This window comes from Myiozetetes cayanensis, unplaced genomic scaffold (genome assembly GCF_022539395.1).
Source record: "Myiozetetes cayanensis isolate MyiCay16 unplaced genomic scaffold, myiCay2020 scf7, whole genome shotgun sequence".
In the NCBI taxonomy this organism is placed as follows: domain Eukaryota; kingdom Metazoa; phylum Chordata; class Aves; order Passeriformes; family Tyrannidae; genus Myiozetetes; species Myiozetetes cayanensis.
In genome coordinates, this window is record NW_026087964.1 from 49,689,561 (window position 1) to 49,701,516 (window position 11,956).

Consider the following 11,956-nt stretch of genomic DNA (forward strand, 5'->3'; position numbering starts at 1 on the left):
TGATCCATGTTAAAGATTTCCTACAGCAAAGGGAAAAAGGGGTTTTTGTTACCTTGTCAGTCACTGAGGGTAAAACTGTAGCACAAAGAAGTTCTTGTGCTCCATAACAGCTCAACAAAAGGAAATCTTGGATTGAACTACAGTTTTAAGTCACTAAATACCTCATATCGAAAGTAAAAGCTAGATTACTGGTGGTTTTACTAATGCTTTACCATGTATTATCACTAGCAACCTTGCCAGGGTAGGAGTAAACTGCTGTCTGTTGAAAACAGTTCCTGGAGAATACTTTCTGCTTCCCTTCGAGAAGGATGAGAACCAGATCCCTCAACATACCACTGTGTTCCACACTCTGCTCCAACTTAAAATAAATAAAACATCTAAGTGGCTCAAAATCTTGCAAACACTTGTAAAGTAAGTTTGTTTCAAATTCCATTTACCTGAGCACCATAAATACTCATTCAGTTTTCTGCTAATGACATGAGGAAAACACCTCAGACTGCTTCTCCGCAAGTGAAAGAGCTGCTGTATCTGAAAGAGGCTGCTTATTCAACGATCAGCAATTAAAAACTGGAGAAATATGGTGCTACTTAAACCACTTTAAACTTCCCTTTTTGTAATGTACTTGAAACCACCATTCCCAAGTTGACATGCTGGAGAAAAGGAATGTTAAATCATAAGTCCGCAGCAAAGGTAAATCCAAAAGCACGGAATGCCACCATCAAGGTAAGCCTCAGCAATTTGGCTCACCACACAGATTACACCAGTCCCAGCTGGAAGATATTTCAGGGTTCTTTTTGTAAATTTTCTCTTAGCTCTAAAGGCTGCTGGTGATTGAAAAGTCAGCTGTGGACACCAGGGAAAAACATGTATTACGTGGAAATGAGTTGACCTGTGGCAAATGATTAATGGTGTGAGCTACGAGGATCTGGCATATCCTCATCCTAGGGGAGAGTGCTTTGGCTAGCACTGCTCCCTGCTGCACCTGTGGAGAACACCCACGACTGTTTTATTTACAAAAAACGAAGGAGGCCTCAGAGCAGATTTGTGTAGTACACATCAGACCTATCTTTTTAGCATCAGAAAGCTTTGCTCCATTGCTGCTGCTTTCTGGTCACAAGCTCAGAGGAAAGCAAAGTACAGCAGCATTGAATGGCTTTGCTAAGGCCAAAGTACCAATGAAAAGGAAGAGAAAAAACAAACAGTAAAGCATGAAATTCACAACAGATAAGAAGCAATAACATCCCAAAGCCCTAACTTCTAACGTGCATTACTCATGGACTGAGCTTGATCTTTACCCTTCTTCACTGATAACAAAAAAGAGCCGAACCAAAACAAAAAACCAATTCAACTTAAATCACACTTTGTTCTTTATGTAAAAGTGAGATTACAGCTATTTAAGGTATTGTTCTAGAATTAGATCAGATATTGTGGGGCTTCACATGAGTTAGAAATAATCCAAGAAAGACATTTCTTGGCTTGTTCCACACTTCTTACATGTAGAAAAAACACCCATCGCCTGACTCAGCTCGCCAGTGCCTGTGTTTTTAATAATCATTATATATTCTTTAAATGGCACTTTAAAATGTTTCTTGTCTTCAAACACAAGCTGAAAAACTCCAGCACACAATTTGCTGTATTAGTCCCAAAAGTCACCAAACTTGCTTGTTATCTGAGAAAATTATGAATTTGCTGTGTGTGTGCCTGTGTATGAGAGGGGGGGAGAGAGTGAGTAATGAAGGCATACTTGTCATGGGGAGTGGTTTGCATATTAATAAACACTGCTTGAGCATATAAAAGCCTTTTCCACCGAGGTCAGCACTCAGAGGGACTCGTGTGCGCTGAGGAAGGGACCACGTATCACTGCACCAGAGTGAGTTCTGTTTCAGCTTCGCTTACTGCCGCAGCCTCTCTTTCCCCTTTCTTCTTTTAATCCTACTCTGCCCTTCCTAGGGCTACTGTTATATAGTGGCTATGTGGGGGTTAGTTTCAACAGATTAGTTACATCTACACGTAGAGCAGGTACTGAGAGTATTTAATTTTTAGATTTTTGTTCAGTTTACTCAGCAAGAGTCTCTGACGACCTGCACAGAAAGGGATAACCGGGAGCACTACAGGGTGTCTGCAAGTATAACTCAAGTATCTCATCTATATGCCTTCTTTGCTACTTTCAGGCATCTTTCAACAGCCTGCTTTACTTAAAACATCTGTACAATCACATGCACTGCTAAAATCGGACTTTACCAGAAATAATGAACTGCTTTCTAGAGGCAAAAAGGCAGATCAGTAGCCTGTTGGTACATCAAGCCCCCGTTTCTCACCAGTGCCTTATGTAATCAGTACTGAGCTACTTCGGTAGTCAGGCAACGTGTCAGGGTACTTCCCAAAGAAAATACAACCTCATCAGCAAAAAGCTGGAGTGAGGAAGCTCTGGGCATTCTGCAGGGAGTTTTCAGTAAGTGAAAAACGATTTTAAACCAATATTCCATTAGATGTAAAGGCTGGCTTCTATGCGTTCACTTACATAACCAAGCCAAATCTAGGCTAACGTCAGAGAAATTAGATGAATATTAAGCAGCACCAACCAATTCGTTTAGGTCATTTTTGTGCACTGTTCTGTTCATTTTTCAAATTCCTGTGTTTTGGTTCACCAGTGGATTAACATAACCTGGTCCTAATTCCCACCATCATTCCCTAAAAGAAAAAAACCTCCTGTATCTGCTTCCAGTGGCTGCATTTTTCTCCTTATCAAAACTCACTGGGGTTTTTTGCTGTTGATTTTTGTCTTTTACTTCAAAACTATACTCTGAATAGCTGTTAAGGATTTTTTTCTTTAAATTCCAACTGCTGTAATTTGCCCGTGTACATAATCCTCCTGTACACATTTTGTCTGTTAAAAGCTATCTTTTGTTCACTGCTCTTCGCAGACTATCCAAGTAAACAAACTATCTTTCCTGGGCTTCTGTACTCCTTAGAATTGCTTGTAAACACTAGTACTTTCATGCTCAAAAGTTGTAACGTTTTTTAAAAAAAAACAAAACAAACAAACCCCTAGAGGTCTTTCGCAAGTTTACTTTTGTTTATTCTTTTGTTTTCTTAATCTAAAATAGAATCCACCTCTCCCTAAAAATGGGTACATCCTGTGAATTATTCACTGCTGCAGATGCACACATGACCAGGCACACAATCAAAACTATCTGGATAGAAATTAAACTGAAGCTCTCCATATTGTAAGCTGAAAATGTACACCAAGTTATTCTTAAAGTTCTGGGCTTGTGCACAAGCAAGCACGTTAGCCAGTCACCTTCAGTGCAGCACACTGCTGTGCCACTGACAAACACGTTCTGCTGCTCTAAGGGTGTGCTGTTAAGGTTTCTGGTTGCTGTCTTTCACACACAAACTTCTCCAGAGCAGTTAAAAAGCAGAAGTAATTGAAGTCGGTGCTCACTTTCAAAACACCTTCGATCAAAATCTCCCCAGAAAGTAATTACACTGCCCAGGAGCCATTGACATACTAGTGTATGTTGGATTAGCAAGGGGCACGCTGTGCCACTGAAAGCTATTCACACCAGCTGAAGACTTACATATGCTGCAAATTTCAAACAGGTGATTTTTTTTTTTTTCCAACCTTATGACAGTTAGTCCAAGAGAGGGAGAAAAAGAAAAAGGGAAAGAAAAATCTGCCAAATCCCACATATACATTTCAAAGTGCCAATATTTTGAAGAACCTTGTTTATCTGGAGTCAAGCTGCTAAAACTTCACCCCCAACCCCCCCCCCCCAAAGAAAAAGCTACAACAATGAACTGGAAAAAACGAAATGCCTGATTTTTTTATCTTTTTAGAAGGAACTAAAAGTGTTGCTGGAATGATTCAGTAAAGCATAAGCTTTGGAATAAGAGAGAAAATGTAATGGAGTAAGAGAGAAAACAAGGGCATTCAGGAGTGCCAGTCTTTGTATTATGCTTTGGTTTTGGGTAGCAGATGGTAAAGGGAGAAGGCAAACAAAGAAAGGTGTACAGGAAGACAAAGGTTTGAGCTGTCTTGCAAGCTTTCTTTAGTTGATGTTTGTCAACAGGAAAAAATAAATGTGGGACATCAGCCTCTGTAACTGTGTGTCTCAGGTAAGCAGGTACTTTTTTCGGGGGTGGGGGGGGGCAGGGTACTCTGGGGCAGAGCAGGGAATACACAGCAATGGGCACTACCCCAGAGCCAGACTCTGCCTGGTGTTTCCATGAACAAAGGTGAAATTGGTTTATCACTTACGGCCAAATCTAGGTGGTTCCCAGGTTTCTGTCTGGTTGTTGCACAGGGCTGTAGGTCCATGTTTCACAGGGCTGGTCCTCTCAAGGAGATTGGCAGTACCTGCAGAGCATTTTAGCAAGGTTCTGGGTCTCCTCGGGCTCACTCTGGCTGAGAAAACAATTCCAAAATATCTGAAAATACTTGAAATCTCTGCCCTGGCCCACTGTGCTGGTGCCTCTTGGGCGGGGTGGCAATGTGCCAGACATCCCAGGGCAGAGCAGAAGGACACCAGGAATTTGTGAGCAGGAGACAAAGTGGGGAGTGCTGGAGAACTCTGCAAAGTGAGTAAAACCTTGCCCAGTCAAACCCGTACAGGCTGCAGGGATCATACATAGTGCTTAAAAGCCTATCTAATTCTTTCTTTCACACCTGCAATTTTATTTTTAGTAAACTGTATAGTGGATTCACAACATGCAACAGTTCAAGAGCAAGGTAGTTTAAACTAGCAGGGGGAAGGATTTGATAGCTGTATTCCCTTTGTACATATACACCCACACATACAGACATGGCTGAGATAGAAAAAAACCTCACTTTTTAACATCCAAGGAAAGATGTTAGGTGGATAAGACAGTTGTTATACAAATTACTGTCCTGGAAAAGCTCAAGAGCTTGGGAAACGGATGAAATTATCCTGGCAAAACCAGCAGCTGCCTTTGGAGAGCCAACTAAACAACTTAATACACAGTAACATCACTCACAATCGAGCTCTGTACTTTGTAGGAATATCACGAAGTGCTGCTGATTCATCTGAAGACTACAGAGACAGATGCGAGGCACGAATTGTACAGGAATGACTGGTGTTGGCAAGAATTAAGATTATTTAGGCTTTTGTTCTACCACAAAATGCTTCAGGGAATTCTTAAAACACCTGATGAGGAAATGAAGACTTAAATAGTTTCTCCTGAGAAATTATCCTAACCACTCCTTTGTCTGCATCTTTTCTGAGATCTCTCCTCTTGCAGTTTTACTTACCAGTATTTCATGGTCCCAGGTGTGCAATTTATTCACCTGATGTTCATTACAGCTTTGGAGGCTGCACAAAACGATTTCAAAAGTTATTTACATAAATCTGGGACGAAAGTAGATGCAAACCAAAAGAGTGAGGATCAGACAGAAAGCAAAGTCACCACAGATGCTCAGGCCATAAATGAAAGAGCCTGGCCAGCCAGGCAAAAGGAGCACACTCTGACAAGGTGGCTGAGTGAATCCCCATCTGTTACCACCTTCCTGTCTCCTTGTACCTGCTGACATGTAGAAGCTCCCTCACTCACTCCATTTCAAATGAATGGGGTGAACTTCAAATATCCCAATTGTTATCAGTTTGACTGCAGTTGCCTAAGGGGCAATCACATGAAGGGCAGCAGCTACAAAGCCAGCTTTGAGAAATCCTGTGGCCCTGGCGATCTCCTTAAACAACAGCCTTCACAGTGAACACCCATTCATTGTCCCCTCAGAGTGGACTCTCAAAAAAACCCTCTCAGAATAAGTATTCTTCTTATCCTCCTCTATATTGTGGCTTTTTTTTTTTTTTTAAGTAAAAGAAAAAGAAAAAACCTCTATTTAACAAAAGTGGGGTTTTTTGCTGTGTTCTTGCAGGATTTTTCTGGAGTTCTGATTTTCCACATCATCAAAACAAGCTTGGAGCTTCCTCAGACAGATAATTGCTTTAATGTCTCGTACAGCCCATTCTCTTAAGCCCACATATTGACAGATCAGGCTTTGCTCACAGGGCAGACTTTTACTCATCAGGTCACTTAACATACTCATTAATCATTAGTACTACTCAATAATACCAATGCTTTTAAACTTCTCATTTTGGGAGGCTGATTTCCCCCAGAGGTCATAAACAAACAGCACACCGGGTAAAGACATGTAAAATCCTTCTAAAAAAAATTCTAGCTATATATGCTTTAAGTCATGCATATATCTAACCTTGAAAATCATGCTAAGAATTATGAGGCCACAATCATTATATTTGGAATTTGTTATTTCAAAACTCAACCTGCATCAAATTGCATAAACATTTACTTCAGTTGATTTGTGTACAGAAAAGGGTGTGCAGATTTTTTTCTCTTTTCTCTCCTAGGTCTAGATTGCTATCTGACAGAAAAATAAGAGATCAAATTAAAATGTTTATTTTCTATAACTGGGGTGGAGTGGGAAAAGAAAACATCCATTTTCAGAAAGAGAGTTTATGTCAGACTGACAGCTGACTGAAAATATTTAGAATTACTTGGAATTTTCAACTGTATTCTCTGTCAAAACAGACTACTATAGAAATCTTCCACTGGAAGATTTGTATTCTTCCATTAATCTTCCAATATTCTTGAATCCTTCTCCCCCAAAAGACAGGCAGAAAATGTCTTATTTTCTTTGTTAAAAAAAAAGGGATTAATAAAAACATCTTTTATAAGAATACCCACACACATACAAATCATCAAATCATTACTATTTTTAGATTTCAAAGGCTGAAAATCTCTTATATCTTTAATACTTTTGACTCTGTGTTAGAAGATGAATAAGTTTACGTCCAAGGAAAGAAAAATGAGAATTTTTCCTTTTTTGCTCAGCAATAAAGAGGACCATCTGATTCTTTAATTCTCTATGTCTTAACAAAAATCCCAAAGTCATTAACTTCCCCATTTAGGGAGCATATCACATACCTCTCAGTTTTTCCCAGGTAAAGCCAGAAGTGAATTGTCTTAGTGTTTCTTACATCTGGATAAACAGGTTGTATTAAGCCAGTGCCTTTGCCAGGCAGAGTTGCCAACTTTCCTCAAAAACGAGGAGTGAGAAAGTGACCAACAGCCATCCCATGGCTGGTTTTTGCTGGCGTGACCCAATTTCTTAGCATTAAACTTTCCTCTCCAAAAAAGATCAATACATCATGATTTCTCTTTGTACTTTCAGCTCAAAATTTAGACAGAAAATATAAATATATAGAATAACTTTTCACCAAGGGAAAAAATTGAAGGTATTCCTGCAGCAACCAATTTGATTAGCAGCCAGGAGGAGAGCAGCACCACGTCTGCAGGCAAGGGCAAGGCTGCTTCCCAGCTGGCTCTTGCCTTTTCAGCATTGCTCAAATGGGAAAACATAACCAAGTAGGCCTTTCCCCAAACCCTTCTGACCACTATGTTAGGTTGGTTAGATAAAAGGGAAGAAGTTCTGCACATAGACACTTTCTGTCTTTCCTACCTTGCAAAGTGCACTTTATAAAGTTATAGCTGTGGGAGCTTTTCTTTACTTGCCTTCTACAGTAACTATTTGAGTCTTGTCTCTCTGGTCCCTTCCTCTGAATTATGAATATTTAAAAAAAATGAAGGCAGAAAGACTCACTTGGACAGGCAAACATTTTTTAAAACTGAGAAGAGAGAAAGCTGCTTTAATGCTCAGTTCTCCAATTAGAGAGGTGAGGAATTCCCATGAATGAGAAGGACACGAAGCAAGACAGGCAAAATTGGACTTAATATTTCTAATGTTTCTGAGGAGAAACAAAGCAGACTAAGTCACTTTCCTAGTTAAAAAAATTTTTTCTTCGTACTCTGTAAGTAACACAACCCTCCCCAACCCCTAAGGATCAGAACCAAAAATCCATGCCTCATACACGGATAGGTCACTCCTGCATAATAATCTATGGCAAATCTCTCATTTATTGTGTAAAGACTCTTCTGTCTGTACATACAGACATAGACCCAGGCAGCTCCTCTCCTTTCCTTTTCTAAACTGAGTTTCCTAACTGACATTAGTACTACTTGGCCCTGTCACTGGGAGTAAGGAAGACAGGGAAGTTTTCCCCCTGAGATCCCAGTGTTACCATTAATGGAAAACGTTCAGCTGATACTGGTTATAAGACTTCAAACTGTACATCTAGAACATCACAGAAATATATGAGTAAATGTTTGAATTGGGTGAAATTGCAGGGCTCCCTCCACCCAGTAGGATACCCAAATCAGGCTGTTGTGTCTGCACCTCTTCCAAACCTACTCATTTGATTTTCAGGACAATTTTGCAGAAACATCTCATAAGAAGTAGAAAATGTTTTGAAAACAGCACTTAAAAAAAAAAACATCCACGAAACTTTTCACCTTTAGCTAGTTTAGTGCACGAACTCCATTTCACATTTCATAAAGCAAGATGTTTCTTGGCAGAAAGATACTTGCAGGCTTACATGAGTGGAAGCTGATTTGTTGTTATATTTTCATCCTATAAAATAATGAAAATGGAATATATAATCAGTTCCAGCAACTCAAACAATTCAAATTGATGTAACAGCTTAATCTTACAATTAAATAAACAATAAAATAATCTTACAATAAAATAAAGGTATCCTTTGCCTGAGTCATCCCTCCTCAGTCATCGTCATGGTCTAGTTGCAATTCAAGAGAGGACGATGACACTTGGCAACTGAAACTTCCAGCTTCTCCTTTTTGGCAGGCCCACTGCCAGGGCACCATTGTGTCAGGTACTAAGTGCAGTGCTTTCCATCAGTGACTCCTAAATTAATGAAGAGCCCTCATGTTAAATAAATATAAATACAGAGCAATGCATCATCTCTTCCAGGCAGATAGTTAGAGTCCACATTTTTAGAAGTGCCCAGATGAACCTTAACCCAACCCTGCTGGTCTTAATTGCTGAAGGGAAACAGCTGGGCTTTTTTACATCCTCTAACAATGATGAAACCTTAAGGCATGAAAACCTTTAATTTCTTGCAGTGCAAAGTACAATTAAGGGGGACGTTGTCACCACAGACTCTTTGTCAGACTTTAGGTGTATGTGAACACAGAGCTCAGCTTAGCTGGTTTCTCTCCCTCTGGCCCCAGCTCAGGGAAAATTCTCTCCTGGCTTGACACCTCAAATACTAATAACCTTATACAAGAAAACGTAATTAAGTGCTCCTTTTTGTTTTGTTTTGGCTTTTTTTTTTTTTTTCAATTTTTTTTCTGAATTCACATACTGAGAATCTGCATTCATGTTTTGGTGTCTTTCATGAGCCTGAAGGACATTTCCTTGTGTTACCTTGAGGGCTGAATTTTCCAGAACAGAGATGAAACACTGCTCCTTTATAAAGTCCAGCAGAGTTTCAGTGCATAATCTTATAAGCCAACAGCTCAGGCTGGGCATGCAGAATCAAATTCTGGATAGCAGAGGCAGCCTGTGCTGGGTTGCACTGGGCATGCACCTGAAACTCCTCCTGAGCAGTTTTCATTCTGCCAGCATTTTTCCTCTTCTCTACTAATGTTATCCGGAACTCAGCATTTTACTTCTCAGAGAATGACACTGATTCCTTCCTGAGCTCTGCTTTTACACTCTGATCTTGCTTGAAGTTTTCAAAATTGATTGTTCAGTCCTGCTTCAACTGGAATAAAAGCATCTCAAGTTCATTGGGTAATACAGTATCTCCATAAAGCCACGATCAGTTTTAAATTATTTGAAATCTGTCCTGAGGTGTCTTAGACACTTGTAACTCCACCCTGAAATTTGACTCATGAGTAACACAGAGGATGCCACCTTTTACACATATTTGACCTTCTCTCAGACTTCCCATTTGATTTTGTCACTAAGTGGCTCCAACAGTTGAATTGAATCATGAGATCCACTAATCTTCTGTTTAAAGGTATGTTAAAGCCAGTTAAGCTGGCTTTCAGAAAGTCACAGAGGAAAGCTAGAAAATCAGCTAAGCGGGTCAACAACTTTAAAGTATTAAAGCTAATTTAATAGTAAATTTAAACCAGTTGGGTTCACAGCTTTGAAAGCTGTATGCGATGAAACTGGGACTGCAGTGCTGTCAGTGGAGGGCAGGGCAGGTGTACAGGGGTGTCTGAGCTGTGCATTCACCAGCTAGAAAGTGAAGAAACACTGCTTAGATGGCAGGTTTATTGGTGAAAGGTAAATCAGCCCCCTTCTGCATTTATACACACTTGGCTTTGCAACAAACTCACCTGAAGAGATTTAATAGCACTAAGCAGGTGGATAAATGCCTGCAAGTCTGGGCACTGAGGTCCACCCATCACCAACATCTTCCAGTATTTTTAAGCCATGACTAGCCTAAAAAAAGAGAAATAAATTTGAATAGTTTTAAAGATTTTCTTGCTTCCCCCTGCCAAAAAAAACCCCAAAACCAAAAGACCCCAAACAAACAAACCTCAACCCCCAAAGCATGAACTCAAAGACCCCAAATAGACCCTTTTCCTTTGGAAATTATATTTTTCAATGAGTCAGTAATTCTGATTGTTCTTTGAATGGTTTTAATTTGTTCATGATCCACTCCTTTACAAAACACACTGAGTAAATGAGGTAAAGGAGGAAAAGGGAAAAAATCCAAAACCAACTTACTTTGTATGTTTGGTAAAAAGCTATTCTGAATACAACCATTTCTTTCATTTAGAAACTTATCTGTCATTGTTTAGGAAGCACCACTCCTGACATTTCATAATAAATACAAATAAAAAATAAAACCTACAAACATTTACAAAAACATGCTTACAATAAAGCTATAAAGGCTTTTAAAATGTCAAGTATTTTTAGCAAACTCTTTGTAGGGTTGGTTTTGTTTTGGGTTTTTTTTTGGTTCATGGATGGAAAAAAATTTATAATCCTCAAAGTGCATCACCACTACAAATATTTGATTACTCCTTACGGTGTGTTCATTAGAAATTTGTTTAGCTTTGCTTTAGACAATTCAAACAATAGTTTCCACTGCTTCCTTGACAGACCAGAATATTCTACAATCTAGTATAACAGCCAGAGAGACTTCCTGATCTTCGGCCAAAATTCCTAGTTTCTTTACATCATCTCACTACTCCTGATTAGACAAGTCTTTGTATACAAAGTTCTCCCACAGCAAGCATTAGACTCTTTCAACACACTCACCTACAGAAATCTTAGGCCTCAGTCATCTCTAGCCCGCTCTATATACAGCTGTCTACTCCCTTCCTCATGGCTGGACCTTAAAATCTATGATTCTTGTGCTCTGAAAAGCCTTACAGCTGCCAACAACGTTTTGCTAACACAGGGCTAAGTGGGTCAGAGGTAGCCAAGATACTGGAACCATGTGTGAGTGGTGTAATAAGTGCAGGGCACTGGAACTGCTATGAATGTTTATGAAAAAAGCTCTGTGGGCACACCTAAAGAAGGGAAGCAGACACTGGATTTTGTATGTTAAAGGTTGTGTCATCTGCAAATCAGCAGTAGTAGACTGAATCAGCAGTAGTTGCTTGCCTCTAGAAAACCTGAAAATAATCAAGTGGGCTTTTTTTCCCTTTTACTGCCAAATCACTGTGATGTCTAATTTGAAACTCATCCAGATAACACATCCTCTTTTAAAAATGCCATTCCTTGCTCTCAAATGACAACATCAAATCAGAAGCGGGGACAAATGGGAAGAAAAAAACCCCAACAATCGCATTCTCTGTTCTTACTTTGACTTTGTAAACGTATAATCCAAATTCATCCTGCATAAAAATAGTATAATGTTATATAAGCACAATAAAGCATAAAAAGTAATTAATCTGGGCATAAAATTTGAAAATATACTTCTGCCCCTTACCTAAACCATGCAACTCATTTTGTCTGCAGCGTCCCTGTTTTATACGGTGCAAAGGAAAACACTTGACTTAGAAAACAGTAATTACAGTGGTGTCTTTGTTTTGAAGC

The 11,956-nt window shown here is 39.5% G+C and overlaps 1 protein-coding gene across 1 annotated transcript in view; it reads left to right on the plus strand.

Annotated features, from left to right (window-relative positions):
* Positions 1-1,798: 1,798 nt before the first annotated feature.
* Positions 1,799-11,956, plus strand: part of HPGDS (hematopoietic prostaglandin D synthase) — a 28,974-nt gene continuing 18,816 nt past the window's right edge. The window contains exon 1 of the mRNA XM_050338659.1: positions 1,799-1,870. The gene's annotated coding sequence lies outside the window, so the exon portion shown is untranslated. The remainder of the gene's footprint in view (positions 1,871-11,956) is intronic.